The sequence below is a fragment of the Mesoplodon densirostris genome, chromosome X, assembly GCF_025265405.1.
Source record: "Mesoplodon densirostris isolate mMesDen1 chromosome X, mMesDen1 primary haplotype, whole genome shotgun sequence".
NCBI lineage: Eukaryota > Metazoa > Chordata > Mammalia > Artiodactyla > Ziphiidae > Mesoplodon > Mesoplodon densirostris.
Window position 1 is genome coordinate 7656286 of NC_082681.1, and position 23581 is coordinate 7679866.

At 39.7% G+C, this 23581-nt stretch overlaps 1 pseudogene; it reads right to left on the minus strand.

Annotated features, from left to right (window-relative positions):
• Positions 1-20286: 20286 nt before the first annotated feature.
• On the minus strand, positions 20287-21050 carry LOC132481474 (tubulin beta chain-like; annotated as a pseudogene).
• Positions 21051-23581: the final 2531 nt, after the last annotated feature.

The window sequence follows — 23581 nt, forward strand, 5'->3', positions numbered from 1 at the left end:
CTAGTGGGAAGCAGCCGCATAGCACAGGGAGATCAGCTCGGTTCTTTGTGACCGCCTGGAGGGGTGGGATAGGGAGGGTGGGAGGGAGACGCAAAAGGGAGGGGATATGGGAACATATGTATATGTATAACTGATTAAATTTGTAAAATAAAAAAATAAAAAAATATAGTGGAAAAAAAAAAAACAAACAAACAAACAAAAAAAAAGAAATAACTTATGGCCCAGCAATTCCACTCCTGGGTATATATCCAAAACAAACAAACAAACAAACAAAAAAACACTAATTCGAACATACACCCCAATGTTCTTAGCAGCATTATTTACAATTGCCAAGATATGGAAGCAACCTAAGTGTCCCATCAATAGATAAATGAAAAGAAGGTGTTCTATATATATACAGTGGAAAACTATTCAACCAAAAAAAGAATGGAATTTTGCCATTTGCAACAACGTGGATGGACTTGGAGGGCATCATGCTAAGTGAAATAAGTCAGAGAAAGACAAATACTGTATGATCTCACTTATATGTGGTATCTAGAAAATACCACAAACTAGTGAATATAACAAAAAAGAAGCAGACTCACAGATATAGAGAACAAACTAGTGGTTATCAGTGGGGAGAGGCAAGGGGGAAGGGGCACGATAGGGGTGGGGGAGAGTGGGAGGTACAAACTATTAGGTGTAAGACAGGCTCAAGGGTGTATTGTACAACACAGGGAATATAGCCAATATTTTGTAAAAACTGTAAATGGAAAGTAACCTTTAAAAATTGTATCTTTTTTAAATTAAAATAAAATATACCAAAAAAAATTGTTCTGCAGAAAGCACAAGTTAACTGTGCTGCTGGGCTCCAGAGTTGCCTTGTTACTTTTCCTGCTTGATCAGCCCCTCCCATGCCTAAGGAGACCCCGAAGAAGCAAATCTGGTAGCTCTGGAACACCCCCACTTCTTCTGGGTATTTAGAAAATCTATGTCCCACTGTAAGATTTTAACAATAATTGGCAACAAGTGATTAATCTGGGGAAAATGGAAATACAAGTAATATTTTAGTATTGATTACAGATTTTAAAAGTACTTTCTTTGTTTAGCAATGTTACGAGGTTTTATTTATAATCTGGCATGCCCATAAAATTACCACATTTGGTATATTTACAGACATGAAAACCCTGAAAAATAGAGAAATGATGGGGAAATGTATTATCTGATAATAAAATAAGTCATCATAATTAAGCCCTTACTCCTTCATCTTTTTAAAACCCTGCCCCCCGGGTCTGTACATTTCTGAAGAACGCCAACTTAGAAATTCTTTAAATTCTAAATTTTGGTTTATATAAAACCAATGTTTCCTACTTGTTCTATTTGATTAATTACAAATATGTGAAAGATTTAATTAAAATATATACCTCACTTTTGCATACTTACGACAACTATTGCTTGTGAGCATTGCAATAAAGTTTGTAACATATAAAAATGGAGGAATTGATATGAAATTATATTCTTAATCACTAAATCAGAGCCAGAACTAGGATAGTAGACATTAGACTAGTGATTAGTTGTTTTAAAAAAAGAATTATATGTGACTAGGTTATATATTACTAAAACACACTAAGATTAGTGGTTATTAAATACTTTTATTCGTTTTGACATTTCCAAGTATTCTAACCCCAAAATCCCCTTTTTTGTCAAAGTATGAACTCTCAGATGTCGATTGCCATCAAACAGAAAGTCTCAGGTGAATGGCACGCTAAGATTTCTTCAACCTGTTCAAGTAAGGAGGCAAAAGAAGACTGTAGTACGTTCAACCAGGGCAAGGGGGCACTGATCCAACTGCAGGGTGTTTATTACAGCAATGTCTTAAGTTTAAAGGAGCTCTTAAATGCATGGCTTGGTAAAGGAAAGTGTCAATACCTAGGTATAAGAACCCAGCCAAGTGGGCAACTATTCAAAATGAACCTAGTCCCAGTGGGGAACTGGAAACTGAAACATGAACTCAGGCAGAGAGACTAGACTAACATGGTGGAAACGGGAAGGATGTGATTTGGACGAGGGAACAAGGAATACCACCAAGCACACTAGATGTTCAGGGTCAACAAAAATAAGGCTAATTCTAGCATCCAGAAACCACACGGATCTTTTGGCTCGGCTCACATTGGAGGCGCTCAGAAACTAGATGGGACTTAGCCTTCAAAACCCCATATACATCTGAAAAAAATATTTCTCTCCAAAAGATGACATCATCAGGACATCATGAGATACACACATTTGTAAATACAGACATCATGAGTGTGCATATGATTTGGAAACCTCCCAAATCATTTTATGCTTTCATTCTCACTATTCAAACTGACTCCATGAATCACAGACACTCAGTACACCTTTCTCAGAAACATACACCCCCACTCTTGTTCCCATCTAGCTCAACCACTCTGTTGATATTGTTGTAGTTGCTCCCTTATCCTCCTAGTGGCCCTGAAGAACCCTAAATTTGGGCGTGCTCTTTTTAGGTGGATATTGTTAGCACCTAGAGAATGATTCCTATTAAAAATGGGTGACCCTTGGACTTCCCCGGTGGCACAGTGGTTAAGAATCCACCTGCCAATGCAGGGGACATGGGTTCGAGCCCTGGTCCAGGAAGATGCCACATGCTGTGGAGCAAGCTCGTGCGCCACAACTACTGAGCCCGCGTGTCACAACTACTGAAGCCTGCAAGCCTAGAGCCCGTGCTCTGCAGCAAGAGAAGCCACCACAATGAGAAGCTTGCACACTGCAACGAAGAGTAGCCCCGGCTCGCTGCAACTAGAGGAAGCCCGAAGGCAGCAACGAAGACCCAATGCAGCCAAAAATAAAATAAATAATTTTTTTTAAAAAAAATGGGTGACCCAAACCTAAATGGGCCATATGGGGAGAGAGCAAGCACATAGTTCTTTTGCTGTCCTTGGCTCTTGGATTGGTAGGTTGCCCTTGTTTGGAAAAGCCTGAAATTCTGCCAATAGCTTTGGCACATCCCTGGCTGACAACTTTAAAGCAGGCACTTAGCAGGATTTTCATTTCACTTTACTTCTCAGCCATACATCCACTTGGCCTAGACTTAAGCTCAAAAAGCCTCAAAATTTTTTTTTCTCTTTAAAATCCAAACTTATGTTCTGAAGTTACATGGGGCAATGAGGAGACTAAACTGATACAGGGAGACGTGGTAACTTCCAATTCCAGCCAATCCAGTCATTTGGCATCAAAATGTGCACCAGCTGTGAGTGTTTGGATCTTGATAAGTCAGAGGATGCTGGAAAGCTGACAAGACACTGCTATGAAACTGTTTTCAACCCCTTAATGTCTGCTTTACCCCCTTATTTTCATATTTTGTTCCGCATGTAAGTGTATAATATATTTTAAAATGAATGCAAAATCCCATGAGTCTGTAGGCAAGTTAGCACTGTGCCTTTGCAAGGCCTTTGAGATATCCTCAACTAACTTCACCATTAGACACGGTCATCCTTTATCATCTGCCAGCCTATTTTCTCTTAAATGGTTCTAGCAGTAATAACAAGTGATCATCATATATATGTACCATAAAAAGAGGAGAGGGGAGTGAACGAATTTACGAGCAGAAGTTTCTCCAGGACTTGATCTTCTCCTCCAGAAGTTGGTGAATTCCCCATGGACTTCAACAGGAAATTGGCCTGCTAAGGGGTTATGGGTGATAGGCATTAAGCTGGACTTATGAGCTATAGTTCCTAGTCCAGGACCACTTTGCCCTTGTTCATTAGTGCTTATGAGGAAATAAAATACTTCTTTTAATTTTGCTTTTATTGCATTTTTGTGAAAGGAAAAATATTTAAGTTTGTTGGGGATAAACATGTGTTTTCCTTATTATTTATTCATATGCATATTAAATTTCATAAACTCAAATTGCCAAATTTAAACTGCTGATGAGAGTGAATCTCCATGCTTTCCATATGTTCAACTGAGTCAACAAGATGCTCAGGCCTTAGACTGTGTTTCACAATCAAAAGCCAGTGGGGCTACACATAACCATTACCTATGATACTTCCTTTTCTTCACACACAACAGGAGAAGAGAGAGAGGGTAAAGCTTCAGGCACAAGCAAGTACTGTCAGTACCAAAATTCTTCTCCCCCACTCCAACAGACCTTGATATGGATCAGAATAGAGCCTTTTATCTAAACAAGAAATGAATTGCTGGTTTTTCATTTCCAACTGCCCTTAATGTGATTTTATAGGAATTCCATGTTGGAAATGAAAGTTGGTAAAGACAAAGGTATTTTCTCAAGCAAAGTTTTCATAGGACTTGAGCTTCTCATCCAGGGCAGATTAACTAATTTATAGTCAGCGCAATGCTGGTAATACTAACAGAAAATATAAAGAGAGGAACTTGCGTTATGTCTGGGACTCAGGCAATTTGCATCAGGTAAAAGAAAATCATTTCCAGAATTGTCTGTCAGCCAAAGCACAGTTTTTAAATCATGAAACCAAGCCACAGATGCAAAGGTCACCCAACAAAAAATTATGAACATAACTAGGGGAAAAAAGCCCTTTATGTGTCAAGAACAGGAAACGATTTTGTGTTTCTCTACAAAAATTTACAGTCAGCAGCTGAAGGCAGAAAAAGCAATAAATTATAACAATTAAATCCAAAGTAACTTGCCGCTTTCATTCAAGGTCGCAGAGCTTGATACAAAAGTCATGGCAAAATATAAGGCAGCAAATAATATAACGGGTAAATTATACATATACTTTTGATTTTTCACATTTATTTCTTGTGTACAGGTCCTATTAATGTCACTTATGAGACAAGAAGGAAGGATTGAGAAAACATCCATTGCTCCCCATGTGCTATCCACTGGCAAAGGTGAGTGGGCCTATAAATAAGCCCACACTCATCAGTAGGTGTTAGAGAATAGACTCATTTCACGCACCCTCCATTTCTGGTATCTCTCCTGCTGGTGCTGCTACAATTCACTTAATAGAAACTCCCGTTTATTGATCTCCTACTATGTTCTGGGCACTGTTTGAAGTGCTTTTCATACGCTATCTCAAACCATCTTCACAAAAGCCTTGCAAGGTAGATATGCATACCTTTGTTTTATAGATTAGACACACATACACATGGAGCAGGTGGCCCTAGTTGCTATGTGCACTCAAGTTTGTTTGCGCTCAGGCTCTTACACCCAAGACTGTTGGTCTTGAACACAGTAGCAGTGGGTCCTTTTCCTGGGTCCTAACTGATAGCTGAGAACCACCGAGTTTGTAATTTACAGTTGGAATTATTTCTCCCCTACATGATTTATAATGTTGATTATACAAATTCTTTGATTTCTCTTCCAAAGAACAAGGGGGACAAGGGTAACCCAGTTATCTCTGTATTATTCCAATTAGGTTATAAACTCTTTGAAGGCAAGCACTGGATTTTAGGAAGAACTCTCCTTTTCCTTTCCTCCAAGTTCCTGTCTCAGTCAGCACATTTCTGTTGTCTCAGGAGCCTATGAGAAACTTTCTATCCTTTTCTCCAGCCCTTCCCTTGATCCTACCCAAGGAAAGAGGAAGAGCATCAGGATGCTAGTATGTGACAGAAGTCACTGTGCAGACAAGAAGATTCTCTTTTTTTTAATTTTTATTTTATACTGGAGTATAGTTGATTAACAGTGTTGTGTTAAGAAGATTCTCTTACTGTCTCTCTGGCAAGCAGGCAAAGCAAGGCTCTCCTTGTTGACTGTTAGGAAAAGGCAGAAGCTTGCTCTTCTTCAGCTGCTCTACCCACAATAGATATTGTGATGGTAAATATTATGTGTCAACTTAGCCAGGCCATGGTTCCCAGATATTTGGCCAAACATTATTCTAGGTGTTTCTGTGAAGGTATTTTTAAAATGAGATTAACATTGAAATCAGTAGACTGTGAGTAAAGTAGAATACCATCCATAACATGGCTGGGCCTCATCCAATCAGTTGAAGGCCTTAAGAGAAAAAGAGCAACCTCCCCCAAAAGAATAAGAAACTCTGCCAGCAGACTGCCTTTGAGCTTGAATTGCAACTCTTCCATGTATCTACAGCCTGATGGCCTACCCTGCAGATTTTGGACTTGCCAAGCCTCTATGATTGCATGAGCCAATTCCTTAAAATAAACCTCCTGATAGATAGAAGATAGATAGATAGATAGATAGATAGACAGACAGATACAGATATATAGAGAAAAATAAATTAAAATATTAATCTAAATTTATCTAGATATATATTTATATCTAAATCTCTATGTTCATATCTCAGTCCGGTTGGTTCTGTTTCTCTGGATAACCCTGACTAATAGAGATAGGGTAGGCTGCATCTAGCAAAAAGCTAGGTATCCTCATGTTGGCTCCAATTCTGGGAAAAAAAGCATGTATAAGATATTAAATGACTATAAAACCCCCAATCATACCCTGAATGATTTTACATATCACTGAGCACTTTGTACTGATACATAGTAGACCTCCAATAAATATTTCTTCAGTGAATGAGTTTCTGTTATAAACATGGCTGACTTCTATTTTCAATGTCTCATGCCACAAGAAATCCTAGACAGTGAAGTTTACCTATCTCTTAAATAAGGGAGCTGAGATGATTGAATTTAAGTAAAATCTGGCCTTACGGTTTCATGCCATAGAGAGAGGACTGCAGAGCTGACTGGAAGTTGGCAGTCAATCAATCCTCTCCCTGATACATGAACAAGCTACATTAGTTTTCTATTGCTGTGTAACAAATTACCACAAACGTGGTGGCTTAAAACAATACCCATTTATTACGTCACTGTTATGTAATTCAAAAGTCTAGGCAGGCTCATCTGGGTTCTCTGCTTAGGGTCTCCCAAGGTCAAAATCAAGGTATCAACAATTGGAAAACCAAGGTGAGCTGGGCTAGGTGCTTATCTGGAGGCTCTGGCAGAAGAATCTACCTCCAAGTTCATTCAAGTTGTCGGCAGAATTCAGTTCCTTGCAGCTATAGGACTGAAGTCCCATTTTCTTACTGGCTACTGGCCATGGACCACTCTCAGCTCAGAGAGGCCACTCTCAGATCCTATCTACACAGCTCCTCCATATTCACATCGGCAGTAGAACATTGAATCCTTTCTCATTCTTTGAATCTGTATGACCTCCTCTTCTGCTACCATATGGAAAAAACTCTCTGCTTTTAAAGGACTCACATGATCAGGTTAGGCCAGCCTCCACAATTTCCTTATCTTAAGGTCAACTGGTTAGTAACCTTCCTTAATTACACCTGCAAAATTCCTTTTGCCATGTGACAATATAACCATGGTAGTAACACCCAGGGGGTGGGAGGTGAAGGTCATGGAGGCTAATCTTAGAATTCTGCCTACTGGAAAGACTCATGCAGACTGTCAAAGAGAAATTATTCTGGCACTTGTTAAAATAGTAATGAAGACTTTATTCAAGATTATTGCAGTAGGGGAGAGACTATTACAATGAGGAAGAGAAACTGGACTCAGTTCCCAATACAACAAAGACAGTTGGGAATTTATAGCCAATGAGAAGAGTGAAGAGGTCAGTGGATGGAAAATTACTAAGTAACTTAACTAGATATCAAGGGTAGGGAGATTCTTACTAAACTGACTTAATAGAATTCTTGCTAAAGGCAGGCCAAAAACTTAGATATAGAGGGTGGAGGATGAGGAGCTTGATCATACATAAGGGATGTGAGAGAAGAGCTTGATTAGATATCAGAGATGAGGGTGTTCTCGATAAATTGGCTTAGCAAGATTCTTTGCTAAAACTGGGCTAAGCAGGCCAAGGTCAAGGCCTAATGGAGAAGAGAGCTCAGAGGAACCTGATCAAAGTCTGGTTAAGGAGGGAATCTTTTTCAAGACATCTGACTATCTTGTAAGCAGGTCAGCCTCTCCAAGGCTCAACATGTAAGTAGGTAGAATAAGTAGTTGTCCATGTAATGATATTCAAGTGATTCCAATGAATTCCTTACCAAAAATATCTCTTATCTCCAGATGATTACATGGTACTATCCAAGGGAAGTGAAAAGGAACATGACAACAATATAGAAAGGGGAAGTTAGAAGGTATCACAGGTAAATTTCCTCTTGGTCAATATGCCTGAAGATAAGCCTGGTCATCTGCTATGGTGAATCAACTTCACTGACATAACAGCTCTCTATTCTATGGTCTTGAGTTCTTTCTTATTTCTAATCATCATGCAGCTAAGAGGTCTCCTGCAAATCAGCACAATGCCATACACACCAGGGACACTTGAATATATTTTCATTACAACCCATTCTTTAAACCAGAAAAAGTAAACAAAACATAGAGAAAAAAGTTGGCAATACACACTCCTTAGCATTTTTATAAAAGTTAAGAATTACCAAAGAGTTCAAACTAATATCTTAGGGCTGTGACACAGAGACAGAAATCAAGAACAGATTCAAACGTCTAGTGATACATTTCAGCTTGAAATATACCTTCCTTCCTTTAAGGTTTAAGTGTTTCTATGCAATTGTCCACCTTTCATACATAAACTTGTATGAAAATGGCAGGGCTGGAAGAGCCCTTCGAGTTGATCTAGCTACTCAAACCCCTCAATATTCAGATGAAGACACTTGGCTTAGTAGGAGTCTAAATACTTCCATGTGGGAAATGAGAATTTTTCAAGCCTGATTAGATTATTCTAGAGAAATCCAGCTATAGAACAGCTGTGGTGTGAGCTCACATGAACCTATTTAGGCACATGGAAGATGACACTTACAGGACATGACTTTCTCACACCCATGTTATCCGCAATCCTCACTGTTCTCTAAACCATGGGCTTTGATGCCTCCATGATCTTGCTCATGCAGTCACCTAGGTTTTAAAAGGCTTATCTCACCATTCAGACTCATTCTTCAAAGCAAAGTTGAAATGTCATCTCCTTTCTGTGTTTTACCTGAACCTGTCCCCTTCTACCTCACCACTATTTCCAGGCAGAAAACACGGTTTCCTCTATTTTACCATTTATCATATAATATTATGATGATTTCTTCAAATGTCTATCTCCTCCTCAAGAGCAGGGATCTTAAGAGCTTAAGAATTTGTCTTGTGGGATTCAATTGATTTGGCTGGTTGGTTGGTTGATTGGTATTCAGGTAAATTGGCTGGATAACTGGTAGATTGGCTCATTGGTTGACTGGTAGGTTTTCCTAGATGTAAGTAGATAATTCTTCAGTTCTTTTCAGGAGGTTTAACCAAATAAGGTCATTCATTCCTTGTTCATGACTCTCTTACAGAAAACATGATTGTGAGGTCTCAAGTAAGTTGGATCTGGATTCAAATACTGATCTCATCCTCCAAAGTATTCTTAAGAAACTGCAGCCTTGGCTGAGCAGCTGGAGGTCACAGACTTAGCAATACTATCTACAAACTTTATAATTTTATTGAGGATCCTAAGTCCAGCTATTATCTGTAGATACCATCTAGGAACTGACTCAATATAACAATTGACTTATACATATAAATCATGTTTCATGGTATTCTTTGGTTCTGGGAAGCCCTTCAAAATAGTGTCATATTTGGAAGCACAGCTCCATTCCCAGTGCTAGGGGAATTCCAAATTCCTTGAATTTTTTACTGCCAGTACCACTTTTTAACTAAAATATACATTTAACCACATTCAGAAACCAAACCGTGTAGCCGGTATTTTCATTCATTCCCGTGACGAGAAAGCCACACAGATCCCGTTTATCAACAGTCTACTGAATAAAAACAAAAGATTTCATGTTGGTGCCTTTTACTATAAGACAAAATCCCTATATATTCTGAAAACAACTTTAGAATACTTTAAACTATGAAGCCATCACTGTTAACTTGGGTTACAAAAGGGAGATTCAGGTTTTCAATTACAGCAATGCTCCAGGGTCCCACGCCATCACACAATTGTTTAGTCTTAACACCTATCCTATCAGAATGATTCTTTACCAACTTCACTTAACTCCCCCCAGCAGTTCCTCACCTACCCCAAGTTTGAAGCCAATTTAGCAATTCTTCTCAGTACTTTTCAGCTATGAACAAAACTGTCACAACCAAGTAACTGTCACGTCCACAAAGCCTTGCCAATAGATGTTTGTGGAGAATGAAGGTAATGATGATCTTTGTATATCCTATTTACAAAATGTAGAGTACTGTAAATAGAAAGGCCTAGCCATTGCTTGGTTTTTCTTTCACTGCCAGGACCAGAAAAAGAGACAGCATAGGCTTCCATGATCTTTCCAAGATTGGTCTCCACAATCACCACTCAAGAGGTTCATTTCCATCCCCCCCACCACAAAACGGGATTTTCTCCTAGAGGAAACACAAACATGAGAGACCTTAAATAAGTCTTCTACCCCAGTACTTCTCAAAGTTTAATGTGAAAACAAATCATCTGCCGAGCTTGTTAAAATGCAGATGCCTGATTCAGTAGGTCTAGGATGGGGCCTGATATTCTGCATTGTAACAAGCTCCCAGGTAATGGGAGCTAGTCTGCAGATCACACTTTGGGTAGGAAGGAGTCTGCCCTCTCCCCAAAATACCATTCTTTCCTGCAAAGGAGCCCATGTTCATCCCCACAGATGGATGTGACCTTTGCCACTTTATTTGTTCTTTTTCCCCTATTGGCTTCTTTTCCTTCCTTCCTTCCTTCCTTCTTTCCTTCTCTTTCTTTCTTCTTTCTTTCTTTCTTTCTTCCTTTCTTCCTTCCTTCCTTCTATGCATTGTCAGATTATTTATTTATTGTATACTATTCCACATATCTATTTATCTATTATTACTTCTTATTAATGTTGTCTGTGCTTTTTTATGATATTATTTTTATTGGAGGACAACAAACACCTGTATCCCAAAGAAAAAATTTTCCCCTTTGAGTCTGTAGAATCATGTCCAGTCCCAAAATGCAGCTACCCACAATCCAAAACTCTGCTCAAGAGAACAGTATCGCTGGTCTTCGAGGCACTCCAAGAACTACAGCAAGAGCTTTCCTATCTTGTCTCTAGACCACACAATTCCTAGAGGAAAAATTCAAAATCCTTCTCATCCTCTCTAAGCCTCCCAAATAGTGCATAGTGAACAGATTTCCCAGTGCAGTTCCAAGTTCAAGGGTTTTCTGTCTCATTAATCCATCAAAAATATCTCCGTAAATTTCAATATTTTGTCACCCAACAGTACTGCCTCTTATAACTAGATGCATCACAACACTTTTTGTCATGTGTTCTGAGGTTTGTTTCAGGATATTTTCAGGACTTAGTAAGTGAAAATTCTCAGCCAGGGAGCTTCCTCTACAGTTTCATTCTCTTAAAAAGCCAGGGTTTCCGCAGACATAGAGAATGGACTTGAGTACACAGGGAGGGGGAAGGGTAAGCTGGGACGAAGTGAGAGAGTGGCATGGACTTATATATACTACTAAATGTAAAACAGATAGCTAGTGGGAAGCAGCTGCATAGCACAGGGAGATCAGCTTGGTGCTTTGTGACCACCTAGAGGGGTGGGATAGGGAGGGTGGGAGGGAGATGCAAGAGGGAGAGGCTATGGGGATATATGTATAGGTATAGCTGATTCACTTTGTTATACAGCAGAAACTAACACACCATTGTAAAGCAATTATACCCTAATAAAGATCTTTAAAAATTTTTTAATAAAAAAAAGGCCAGAGTTTCATGCACATTTCTGTAAGCACCCCTTTGAACGAGGCATGATAGAGGTTTCTGCCTTAAGTTACTGGATTCACACTTAGGGGGACCTGTCTCCAGAATATATTGAATGAAACTTCTCCCACTTTCATCAAGACAGGGCTTCAAACAATGTCATCTTTCCCAATTCCTTTATCTCATCATGAAAGAGTCTACAAGTCAGTGACAGTTATACTCCCATAATTACTCTCCATATTATTGAAAGAAAAGCCAATAACCTATTTTGACAAGCAAAGCCCACAGACTTTTAGATCAGTGAAAACCTGGGCTCCTATCGTGGTGGTGTCACCTCATTAATTGTTGTGAGAATTAAGTGCATGTGCAGGAATCACTGAGCTCAGCACCTGGCAGAGGGTCAGTGGTCAATAAGGTTAGCTAGTATCTTCTCTGAATCTCTGTTTCTGTACCTGAAAACAAGGATGGTAGGTAGTTCTGCTGAATAAGATAGGGGGCCCCTACCTCCATAGGGTTATGGAGACTAAATGCCTTGATTTATGTATGTCAACATAATGTACTCTGAACATTGCATGATACATACTAAGTACTATATAAATGTTAATCATTTATTATTCCATTTTAAATACTGTTAATAATGATGATAATAATCACAGAGCCTTTGAGAACACAGGACTGTAATGGCTGACTAATTAAGCTCCAGCTTCCCGTGGAGGAGTCTCTTTTCACTATTTGAACCCAGTAGTTCTGGATGGTTCTGTCTATAGGGAAGCATATACCCTAGTGCAGTGACTCTCAACCCTTCTATTGGGTTGGCCAAAAAGTGCATTCGGGTTTTTTGTGACATCTTATGGAAAAACCCAAATGCACTTTTTGGCCAACCCAATACTTCAGAATCACCTGTAAGGTTCTGAAAAATGCTGCTGTCGGAGCCCCCCAACAGACCTCCTGAATCAGAATTTTCAGAGTCGATCCAAAGCATCCTTATCTGTATTGAGAGACACAGGCGATTCTGACACACACCACATTTTGAGGAGCACTGCCTTACACAATCTCTCATGGGCCTTTTATAAGCTTTGAAAGGCCATTATTCCATTATAAAAGCCATCCAGAGTCATACTCACTCAATGGGAAAAACAGTTTCTGAGAATGAGTTAGAGGCACAAGAAAGAGATGATTAAGGTATAGGAAAATACGTGCTACAATGAAAAATGAAAAGATCTGCAATTATTTAAATTTGAAGCAAGGAAGCCTAGGAGGGAACTTGAAGAAGTATATGAAGGAGGACTACATAGAAATGAGAATGACCATCTCTTCTGGATAGAACAAGACAAACAAACCAAAATAGTTGGTTTAGACATGCTATAAAAGTCAACCAGAAGACACTTAAATGAGTTAGGGGATCTGCAAAATCTTTATATATATAAGCTCATACTTACACAGCACTTAACATGTGCCAGACACTGTTCTAAGCACCTCAAATACTGACTGTTTAATTTTCTTAGCAATCCAATGATGCAGGCTTCATCATTATCACCATCTTCCCTATTGTTACAGATGAGGAAACTAAAGCACACAGAAATCGTTACTTGTCAAATATCACACAACTAAGAAATGTTGGAACCAAAATCTGAACCCAGATGGTGTCATGCTCAAGGCCATGCTCTCAACCACTATTTCATACTGCATCTCATCCTAGTAGATTTTTGCAAAAGAAATGAAAAATAAAATGTCTCCAGGTTTCCTCCAAGCCTTTACAACCATCGTCTGGGTTTACATTTCTATCACATCAATACCACTCAGAAGTTAGCTTAGCAACAGGAATGTAAAGTTATATGCTACTTATTTATAGGATGCTGACAAACTTTTTTCTGTGCCTGGATTTCTACACTTATAAAACGGGGTCAATATCTTTTAGGATGCTAAATATTCATGAGGTAATGATGTGTAAGGCTGAATGGCATGTATAACCCAAAAGATACAGGGAAAATTCCTTATGAGCTAGATACATGAATATACTTCAAATCCTTATTTCTCCCTAGAATGGTGCGTTTCCACATCATAATGAAGCTGTTTTGCTGCCTTCACTTCTTGCATTAACTGTGGCAAATGTTACTACATGCACTATCTGTTTGATGTATACGGATTGCAAACTGATTGTAAATTAATCATGGAAGTTCTTCTGGCGTTATCACAAGCTGTCACAATGGAGATTAAGTGGTTTGTAATGATGATTGCTCAGTAAATGGATTGATAGCAAGGGAACTCATCAACCTGGTCTATTATTAATATAGCAACACTTTATAAAATCCGGATTGCTGATAAAAGAACAACAAAAACCACTTTGGTGACAGAAGATTGCATTGAAAGTACTTAGACTGATAACTGTATCATGTTCTTGCCTTGCTCTTTCAGAATTTGAAAGCATTTAGACAGAAATTGGTAGGATGGGGAAAATAACGCTATTAGGTGAGGATTTTTTCCCTAAGAAATCTGTCAAAAAGTTATTGGTGTTATAATGTCATCCAGTGTGCTCCAGGGAAAACAAGAGGGGAGATGCTAAAGTGCCTGTATCAAACTGGGGTAAGCGTTCTCAGGATGAGCTTGTACGTGTTGAAAGGGTGGGGGGACAGGTCCCAGTGGAGACTGTGATTCCCTCTCTTCTTACCTGTGTTATTTGTGGTGAAACAGGAAGATTGTGGTTGTCAAAGTGCAGTCTTTAATTCTGCTGTCCTGGATCTATGCACTGAAGTGTACTTTAATTAATCAGAATAGTCAGAAAATATTATTTCCAGTTAAGTGAACACTTGGGAATGCTAAGTATATTCTGTTGCCAAGGATGTGAACTGTTTTATACATACCCCAGATGATTCTGAAAGGCAATATGATTTGTGAACCACCACTGTATGCCATATACCAATGGATCCTCAATTTTTGAAAAGTGAAAATAAAATATATATTACTGAAACATCACTGAATATAAATTCATTTTAACTTGATGATCTGTAGAATAAAACAAAATCTTGCCTTATCTCTGGCAGACCATTGTCTTTTCCTTATCCAGTGCTATGGTTAGAAAAGTGGGAAGAGGAAATGAACCCCCAATACTGATCCCAGGAAAATCCCACAAAGTTGCTGGCTTACAAAGACCTTTGGTAGCTGCACTGCCAATATCTGGCTGAACATATTCTACCTGGACATCCTAGCAGAACCTCCCACCAGTACCTCCCACGTCAAAATCTTCTGCTCCTCCTACTGTGTTCCCTCTCTGGGTTAATGAAAGGGAGGTAGTCTAACTGGACAGAACTCGAAGAGGGACCGTTGAATAAAAGAGGTGTAATGATGGTCTGGAAACAGCCACTGAAAGCCAACAGAATGGAAGCTGTTCCTTGAGATCCATTATAGGCTGGGGCATGGGAGCCTGGGCTCCACTTGAGAGGGTTGCAAAAAAAAGGGGTGGGGGTTACCCTCAGAAATCCAACCTTCAATCAAGGCAGGGAGATGCTAGAGGTGGTTAAAGAAAGTCCAAGATTATAAGGAAGCTCCTTCACAATGAAAAGGGAGCTCCCAAAAGCAAAGAGGAAGGGCTGAGAAGAGGGAAAGGAAGGAAAAGGTAGGCCAGGGTGGGACCACTGAAGAGAAGAGCTGACAGAAGAGGTTTGGGCTCCAGAAGGGGATTGTGACTCCTAGACTGTGAGGTCTGCAAGAGCAAGATTGTGTCTTATCTCCCAGAGTGCACACAATACCCACTGGGAGGCACCCAGTAGTGAACTGCTATATGTTGATCAACTGACTCCCAAAGAGAAAATAAAGCCCTGATATATAGTGTTTGCTGATTTCATGGTGTAAATATTCCCACCATGGGTGACTCAAGTTACCAACATCATGTCACTGAAGGCAGAGTTGGGAAGAGATCTGCTGGCATTCTTGAAATATTTCTTCCATTCACAGAATGGCTTTTAAGTCTGGAATTGGAAGACAGGCAAGAGGAATGCATTTTCCTCTAATTAATGACTGTTCATTTGTAGGGTTTATCATGTTCATCAACAAAAGCTGATCCTGGCTCTGGATATGGTTCATGATAACTGAACTGAGAATAAGTATGATCATTGTCCCCCATCTATTTGCTTGCCTTTCTCACACATTTTTTCTTCTTTCAAGTAGAGAATGGCAGGGACCCTACAAGATGCAGTGCCTTGTTCACGTACCCTCTGTGTTTTTATCCCTGGTCATGGATGGATGAGGCAGAGATGCCATCCTCAACTTTTACCATCATACAGATTGGAACTTAATCTTTCAGTTTTTCCCAGCCTAAGATGTCTAGTGTTAAAATCACCATTTTAGGGCCTCCCTGGTGGCGCAAGTGGTTGAGAGTCCGCCTGCCGATGCAGGGGATACGGGTTCGTGCCCCGGTCTGGGAGGATCCCATATGCCGCGGAGCGGCTGGGCCCATGAGCCATGGCCGCTGAGCCTGCGCATCCGGAGCCTGCGCGTCCGGAGCCTGTGCTCCGCAACGGGGGAGGCCACAACAGTGAGAGGCCCGCATACCGCAAAAAAAAAAAAAATCACCATTTTACTAGTCTGTGCGGCTATATGTTACAACGGTTTTGGTGATTCTAGTTCAGCTTAGCAGACATTGCAGATCAGGTGTGTTAGAAGCCAAGACCAGAAGAGTAAGCAAAGGAAGGAGACTGGCATTGGGCCAGTGCCAGCCATCAGGGAGAGACTGGGAACCCAGGCCTCTGGAGGCATTAAGCCAAGCAGAAGTCTTATACACCAAGAGATCGAAAAACATCGAGCAGAAAGAATGGAACTGGACGAGAAGTTGAAGGCCGTCTGAGGTAGGGAGACTTTATATTTAATACTTCCTGCCCAAGAGAGGAATCTCAAAGCAGAGTGGGCTCTGCAACCAAGGCAGATGAGGCCAGATCAGAGCAATACCACTAAGGTGACGAGGAATATTTGCACGTCTGCTTACAGACACTACAAAAGAGCTATCAGTTGAGCATCTCTCCACGCTCCACTTGCAGCTTCTTGTCTATTCTTCTCAGTAAACTGTGTAAAAATTTTGCTCTGTTTTTAAAGAGCAAAGATTCTGTTAGGAGGATAAAACCCAAAATTACAAACTGGGGAAAATATCTGCAAATGCCATATCTGAAAAAGTTAGCCACTTGAGTATCAGAGCCTCAGAACCATTAACCCAGTCTCCACCAGTGGCGACATATTCTATAACTCTACTACAATATTAAAATCAGGAAACTGACATCAGTACAACACTGTGAACTAGACTACAGACCTTAAACAGAGTATATAAATACTATTAACATTCAACAGTAGAAAGAAAAGAATCCAATGAGAAATTATACAAAAGAAATGAACAGATAATTCACCAAAGAGAAGCTATGGGTGACAAACAAACACATGGAAAAGTATGCAAGGTTGGTCAGTAGAGAAATGTACATTAAGGTATTACTACCTACCTATCAGAATGGCTAAAATCAAAAACAGTGACAACACCAAAAGTGGTGAGGATGTGGAGAAACTGGATCACTCATACATTGCTGGTGAGAATGTAAAATGGAATAGCCACTTTAGAAGGGAGTATGGCAGTGTCTTATAAAACTGTATATCCATTTACCATTCAACACACCAATTGCACTCTTGGGCATTTATCTCAGAGAAATGAAAACTTATGTCCACTCAAAAACCTATACATGAATGTTCATGAAGCTTTATTCATAGTAGTTGAAAAGTGGAAGCAACCAAAATATCCCTGGTACAAACTCTGTTACATACCCATAATGGAATACTACTCAGCAATAAAAAGCAATGAAATATTGATACATGCATTAACTTGAATGGATCTCAAGTGCATCATTCTGAGTGAAAAAAAGCCAATTTCAAAAGGTTATATACTGTATGCTTGCATTTATATAACACCCTTGAAATGACAAAACCATAAAGATGAAGATGAGGTTAATGGTTGCCAGGGGACAGGGACTGAAGCAGGAGATGAGCGTGACTTTAAAGGGGCCGTACAAGGAAGTTCCTTTGCAGTGAGAGAACAGTTCCATATCCTGACAATGGTGGTGATTACACAACTCTATATACGAATCAAATGGCCTAGAGCTACACACACACACGCGCACACACACACACAAGTGCACATAAAAACTGGTGAGAATCTGAATAAGATCTGTAGTCTAATTAACAGTACTGTACCAGTGGATGTCAATTTCTTGGCTTTGATACTGCACTATGGTTATGTAAGTTGTCACCATTGGGAGGCTGGGTGAAGGGCTCAAGGGACTCTAGTACTACTTTTCCAACTTCCTATGAATCTATAATCATTTCAAAATCAAGAACTTAAAAAAAATAAATACTGGCCAGAAGAGATACCACAGCAGGCATATTTGTTCACTGCCATGAAGGGTAAATCGTTGCACCCATTAGTCTATATATATCAAGATTCCTACAATCATTCCTACTCTTTAATCCTGTACGACTCTATCTTTAGGAGTTAAGCAGATATTTATTCAAAATGCATGTACAAGAATGTTCACAGCACAATACCAAAGAGATAGAAACAACTTGACTGTTTAACAATGGAGTTATGGCTGAGAAAATGAAGCCTTATCCATAGGATGGATCATCAGGCAGCCACTAAAAACCATTATTTCAAAGAATATTTGGTACATGTGGTAATGCCAGGTAATTATCTGGATGCACAGCCTTATGTACACTGAAATGCCAAACTAAAAAATAATGAATAAAATTCTAGAGAAAAATACAATATTCACAGGAGCTAACTCTAGGTGGTTCGATTCTATGTAATTTTTATTTTACACTTAACTAGGATTTCCAAATATTATACAATGATATGCATTACTTCGCAAAAAAAAGTGTGTGTAAGTATATGTGTGTCTTTATAGATATTAAAGTGTGGTCTAGCTTAGTGTTCCTCAGACTTTTATGTGCTCTTGCTAAAATGCAGATTCTGATTCAACAGGTGTGGAGCAGGGCCTGAGATTCTGCATTTCTACCCAGCTCCAACACTATGCTGATATTGCAGGTCCATTTTGGGGAGCAGGGTTCTAGCTTAGCCAAACCCCAAATGATTACCAAACAGTTCTTCTGAGTAGAAAATGTGTTGTGCCATTTACAATTATTTTTACTGAGATAATGTTGCAAAAAACTTCCATCATGAAGACCTTGTCACAAATCTATACCCACACCAGATTCTGATGCATCAGCTCTCAGAAACATCGAAGCAAAGTTTACAAAACATCTCAGATTCTCAGAAATGACAAAAAAGCTAGGGGATATTTCAACCAAAAAAAGATACCCATTCAATAAATTGTGCAGTGATTCAGGTGGGAGAGCTACACCACCACTCCAAAACAAATTCCAAATGGATTAAAGAGACAAAGGAAAAAATAGTTAACAGTTAAAAAAATATATATATATATGATAAAAATATCGATGGGTATTCTCCAGCAGAATGAAAAAGAATTCCTACGGGTAAATTCAGTAGAGGAATAATAGCTAACATTGAACACATCATGTGCCAGGTACTGTGCTAACTTTTTTTTTCAATTCCCGTTTACTTTTGGCTCTTGGGGCAATGTCACCTTTTCAATATGAAAAAAAGTAGCAAGTTCAACAAAATAGAAATCTGAAGTATAGAATAGGACAAAACCAAGGGTAGGGGGGAAGGCAATAGCAAAAGTAAGAGATGAGATGTTGCCAAAAGATGGAGGGTGTCCTGTCCCCTCTCTGGGGAATGACATTTAGGTGTCAGCACATAGCTTTCCGTATAAGTACAGAAGGGCTGATATTCATTTTTTTTTCTGTAGGAAAAGATAGGGCTGGGGAGGGGCTTTCTGGAGGCTTAGAGACCAAGGCTAGTCTCTCTCTTGCTCCTCTTGACCCCCTTTTCTGACCAGGGGAAAGGAAGGAATCCAACATTATGAAGGAGGTAAAGTGGAAGAGGGAAGAATCCCCCTTGACAGGGTGGTGGCCAGAACCTTGCAAAGGAAATAGCTCAGGCCAGTCCTTGGAGGAAGACTGAAAATGGAGATAATACTGTTAATACCTCCCCAGAAGCTGAGAGAGGAGCAGGGAGATATCTGGAAACTAGGACTTCAATAGCCTGGATGACCCTCTCCAAAACCCTACCTCTTCCCTGTAGGGACTTCTACCTGCTGCTTGGTTTCCTTTCCCCTGGGCTACCACATGGGCCTAGGATGGTGGTCATCTATTTGGGTTACCAGCACATGGTTCTAAATGGGATTTGATGAGACCCAGCTTCTTGAAAGGTTATCTCGAAAACAGAGAGGGAAATGTTAACTGGACAGATGAGCGGAGTGGGCACCAGAAGGAAATACAGGGTTACCCAGAATGGCAGAAATCTAGGTTCCCCAGAGTGGAAAGAGAGGAGACATTCAACAAACAACAGATATTTATTGAGCGCCTATTATGTGCCAGACACTGTTCTAGAACCACCCCACCAAAAAAAGAAAAAACAAGACAGAGGCAGAAAACGCAAATTCTGAGGGAGAGGAAAGGGGCAGTTGAGGAAGAAGGCGGAGGGGACTGAGAAGCCTGAGGTGATGGGGACTCGGCCTTAGGCCTCCTCTTCAGCCTCCTCACCTAAATCCTCCTCCTCTTCTGTGGTGGCACCCTGGTACTGCTGGTACTCGGAGACGAGGTGGTTCAGGTCCCCGTAGGTTGATGTGGTCAGCTTGAGGGTGTGGAAGCGGATGTTGTAAAGGGCCTCGTTGTCAATGCAGGAGGTCTCATAGTGTTCTCCACCAGGTGATGGACGGAGAGGGTGGCGTCCTAGGGCTCCACCATGGTGTCGGACACTTTGGGTGAGGGCACCACACTGAAGGTGTTCATGCTGCAGTCAGGATACTCTTCACTGATCTTGCTGATGAGCAAGGTGCCCATTCCAGAGCCCGTGCCCCCGCCCAGCAAGTGGGTCAGCGGGAAGCCCTGCAGTCAGTCACAGCTCTTGGCCTCCTTCCAAGCCACATCCAGGACTGAGTCGACCAGCTTGGCCCCCTCTGTATAGTAGCCCCTGGCCCAGCTGTTGCCTGTCCCAGACTGATCAAGAACAAAGTTGTCTGGTCTGAAGATCTGACCAAAAGGACCTGAGCTAACAGAGTCCATGGTCCCGGGTTCTAGATCCACCAAGATAGCACGAGGAATATATTTGCCACCTATGGCTTCACTGTAGTACACGGAGATGTGGTCCAGCTGCAGGTCGCTATCCCCATGATAGGTGCCAGTGGGTTCAATGACATGTTCATCACTGATCACCTCCCAGAACTTGGCACTGATCTGACTGCCACACTGAATGGCCAGGATATGCACAATTTCCCTCATTTTAAAATTTATTGTAATCTTTTTGCTCACCTCAAAGTATGTATGGGGCAAGAAGATTATATGTAATTAGTTTTTCTCTGCTGCTGGTCACAGGCTGGAAGGATGGGACGGGGCCTGGAGGCTGGAGCACGAGGTCCGAACATGGAGGCAGGAAGGTTCTGAGAGCTGTGCTAACTTTTTGTATGCATTATCTCATTGAATCTCTCACATCAAGGCTATCAAGTAGAGACTGTATATTTCCCATGTTATTGATGAGGACATTATTTCTAGCCCTGACAAACTATAATTTAGGTATCATTATCCATATTTTACAGGTAATGAAACTGAGTCTTAGAAATATAAGGTAATTTAGTTGCCCAGGGTCACCCAGCTAACAATTGGCAGTCCAATTTCCAACTCAAAGCTACACTCTCTGATGCACTGCCTCTTTAAGAAAAACAGCCATACATTGCCTGAACGCAAATCTTACACTCCTGAATGCCCACAATCATAAACAAAATTAAAATGCAAATAATAAACTAAGAAAATGATTAATAACAGATGTAGCAAAAAGTAGTTATCCTTAATATATAAAGAGCTAATACAAATTGAAAAGAAAAACACTCTGACCCCAATGGAAAGAGAGATGGAGGTCAGGTACAGCAGTTCACAAAAGAGAAAACATGTGTGTACAGGTGTGTGTACATGTGTACGCATGTATGCAATATACATATGTAAGACTGGATGGAAAAAGCCAAAGCATTAACAAGTAATTCTCAGTGGTGAAATTATTAAATCATTTATTTATGACTTTATACTTTTTGTGTTTTTCACATTGTCTACAATGAGTATATTTTAGTTTTATGATCTGAGAAAAATGAAAGCTAGTCATGTTGGCGCCGAATAAACTTGGTCTCATTGTAACTGCTAATCTTGTGCTCCACTGTCCTCTGGAAGTTCGCATTTGCATTTGAAATATTTCTCTGGGACAACATTCATTCATCAATTCGTTCTTTCATTCATTCATTCATCCAGCTACTATATTTATTGAGCATCTACTAGTGTGTAGCCAGGCAATAAATAAGTAAAATATGCAGACATGGGCTTTGCATACAAAAAGCTACATAAGATAGACCTTAAGCAAATAAATTACATGATTAATTAATCATTAATGGTGCCTAAGATCTCCTAAACTATTACAGATGGTTACCTACACTCTACTTATTCCTTTCATCTCTGTTTAGGCTAGGTCAAATGATCCCAATCCACTGAAAAAATCTATCTACCGGGTTTTTATTAATAGTAAGAGGGTGATATCTTATGGAACAAATGATCAAGGCATTTAATACAGATACTGTCTCCAATTAAATTTTTAATTGAAAATTTTATTGAGATAATTGTAGATTCACATGCAGTTGTAATAAATAATACAGAAAGATACCATGCATTTTGCCCAGTGCCCCGATGGTAATGTTTTGCAGAACTATAGTACAATATCACAACCAGAATACTGATATTGATACAGTATACCTATCTTATTCAAATTTCTCCAGTTTCACTTGTACTCATTTGTGTGTACACGCATGTGTGTGTGTGTATGAGTATTCAGTTCTGTGTAATTTTATCAATTTGTAGGTTCTTGTGACAATCACTACAGTCAAGACACAGACTAGTTCCATCACTGTAAGGATCTCTTGTGTTGGTCATTTACAACCATACCCACCTTCCTCCTCCACCCACCCCACCCCATCCCTAACCCCTGGCAGCCACTAATCTGTTCTCCAGTATATACAAATGGGCAAAAGATATGAAGAGACATTTCAGGGAAGAGGATATAAAGATGACAAATAAGCACATAAAAATATGTTTGACATCTTTAACCATCAGGGAAATACAAATTAAAACCATACTGAGATGTCACTAAACACCTATCAGAATAGCTAAAATTTTAAAAAGTGACAACACCAAATGGTGGCAAGGATGTGGAGAAATTGGATCACTCATCCATTGATGATATGAATGTAATATGATACAGCCACGCTGGAATAAAGTATTGGCAGTTTCTTATAAAACTAAACATGCCTACACATGAAACATATAACGTTATAAACCAATGTTACCTCAATTTAAATTTTTTTTCAAAAATATTAAAATTAAACTCTACAAATCTAACCACTCAAAAAAAAAAACAAAAACAAGAACAACTAACCATGCAGTTACCATACAGCCCAGCAATTGCATCTGTGGATATTTACCCCCAAATAAGTGAAAATTTAAGTTCACACAAAAACGTGTACACAAATGTTCATAGCAGCTTTATTTGTAAAATCCCAAACTGAAAACCCAAATACCCTCTCCACCAAATGAATAGACAAACAAACTGTGGTACATCCATACCATGGAATACTATTCAGCAATACATACAACGTCTTGGATGAATCTCCAGGGCATTATGCTTAGTCAAAAAAGCCAGTCCCCAAAGGTTATATGTTGTCTTATTATTCCACATATATAACATTTTTGAAATGCAATACCTTGTAATTACATTGTTT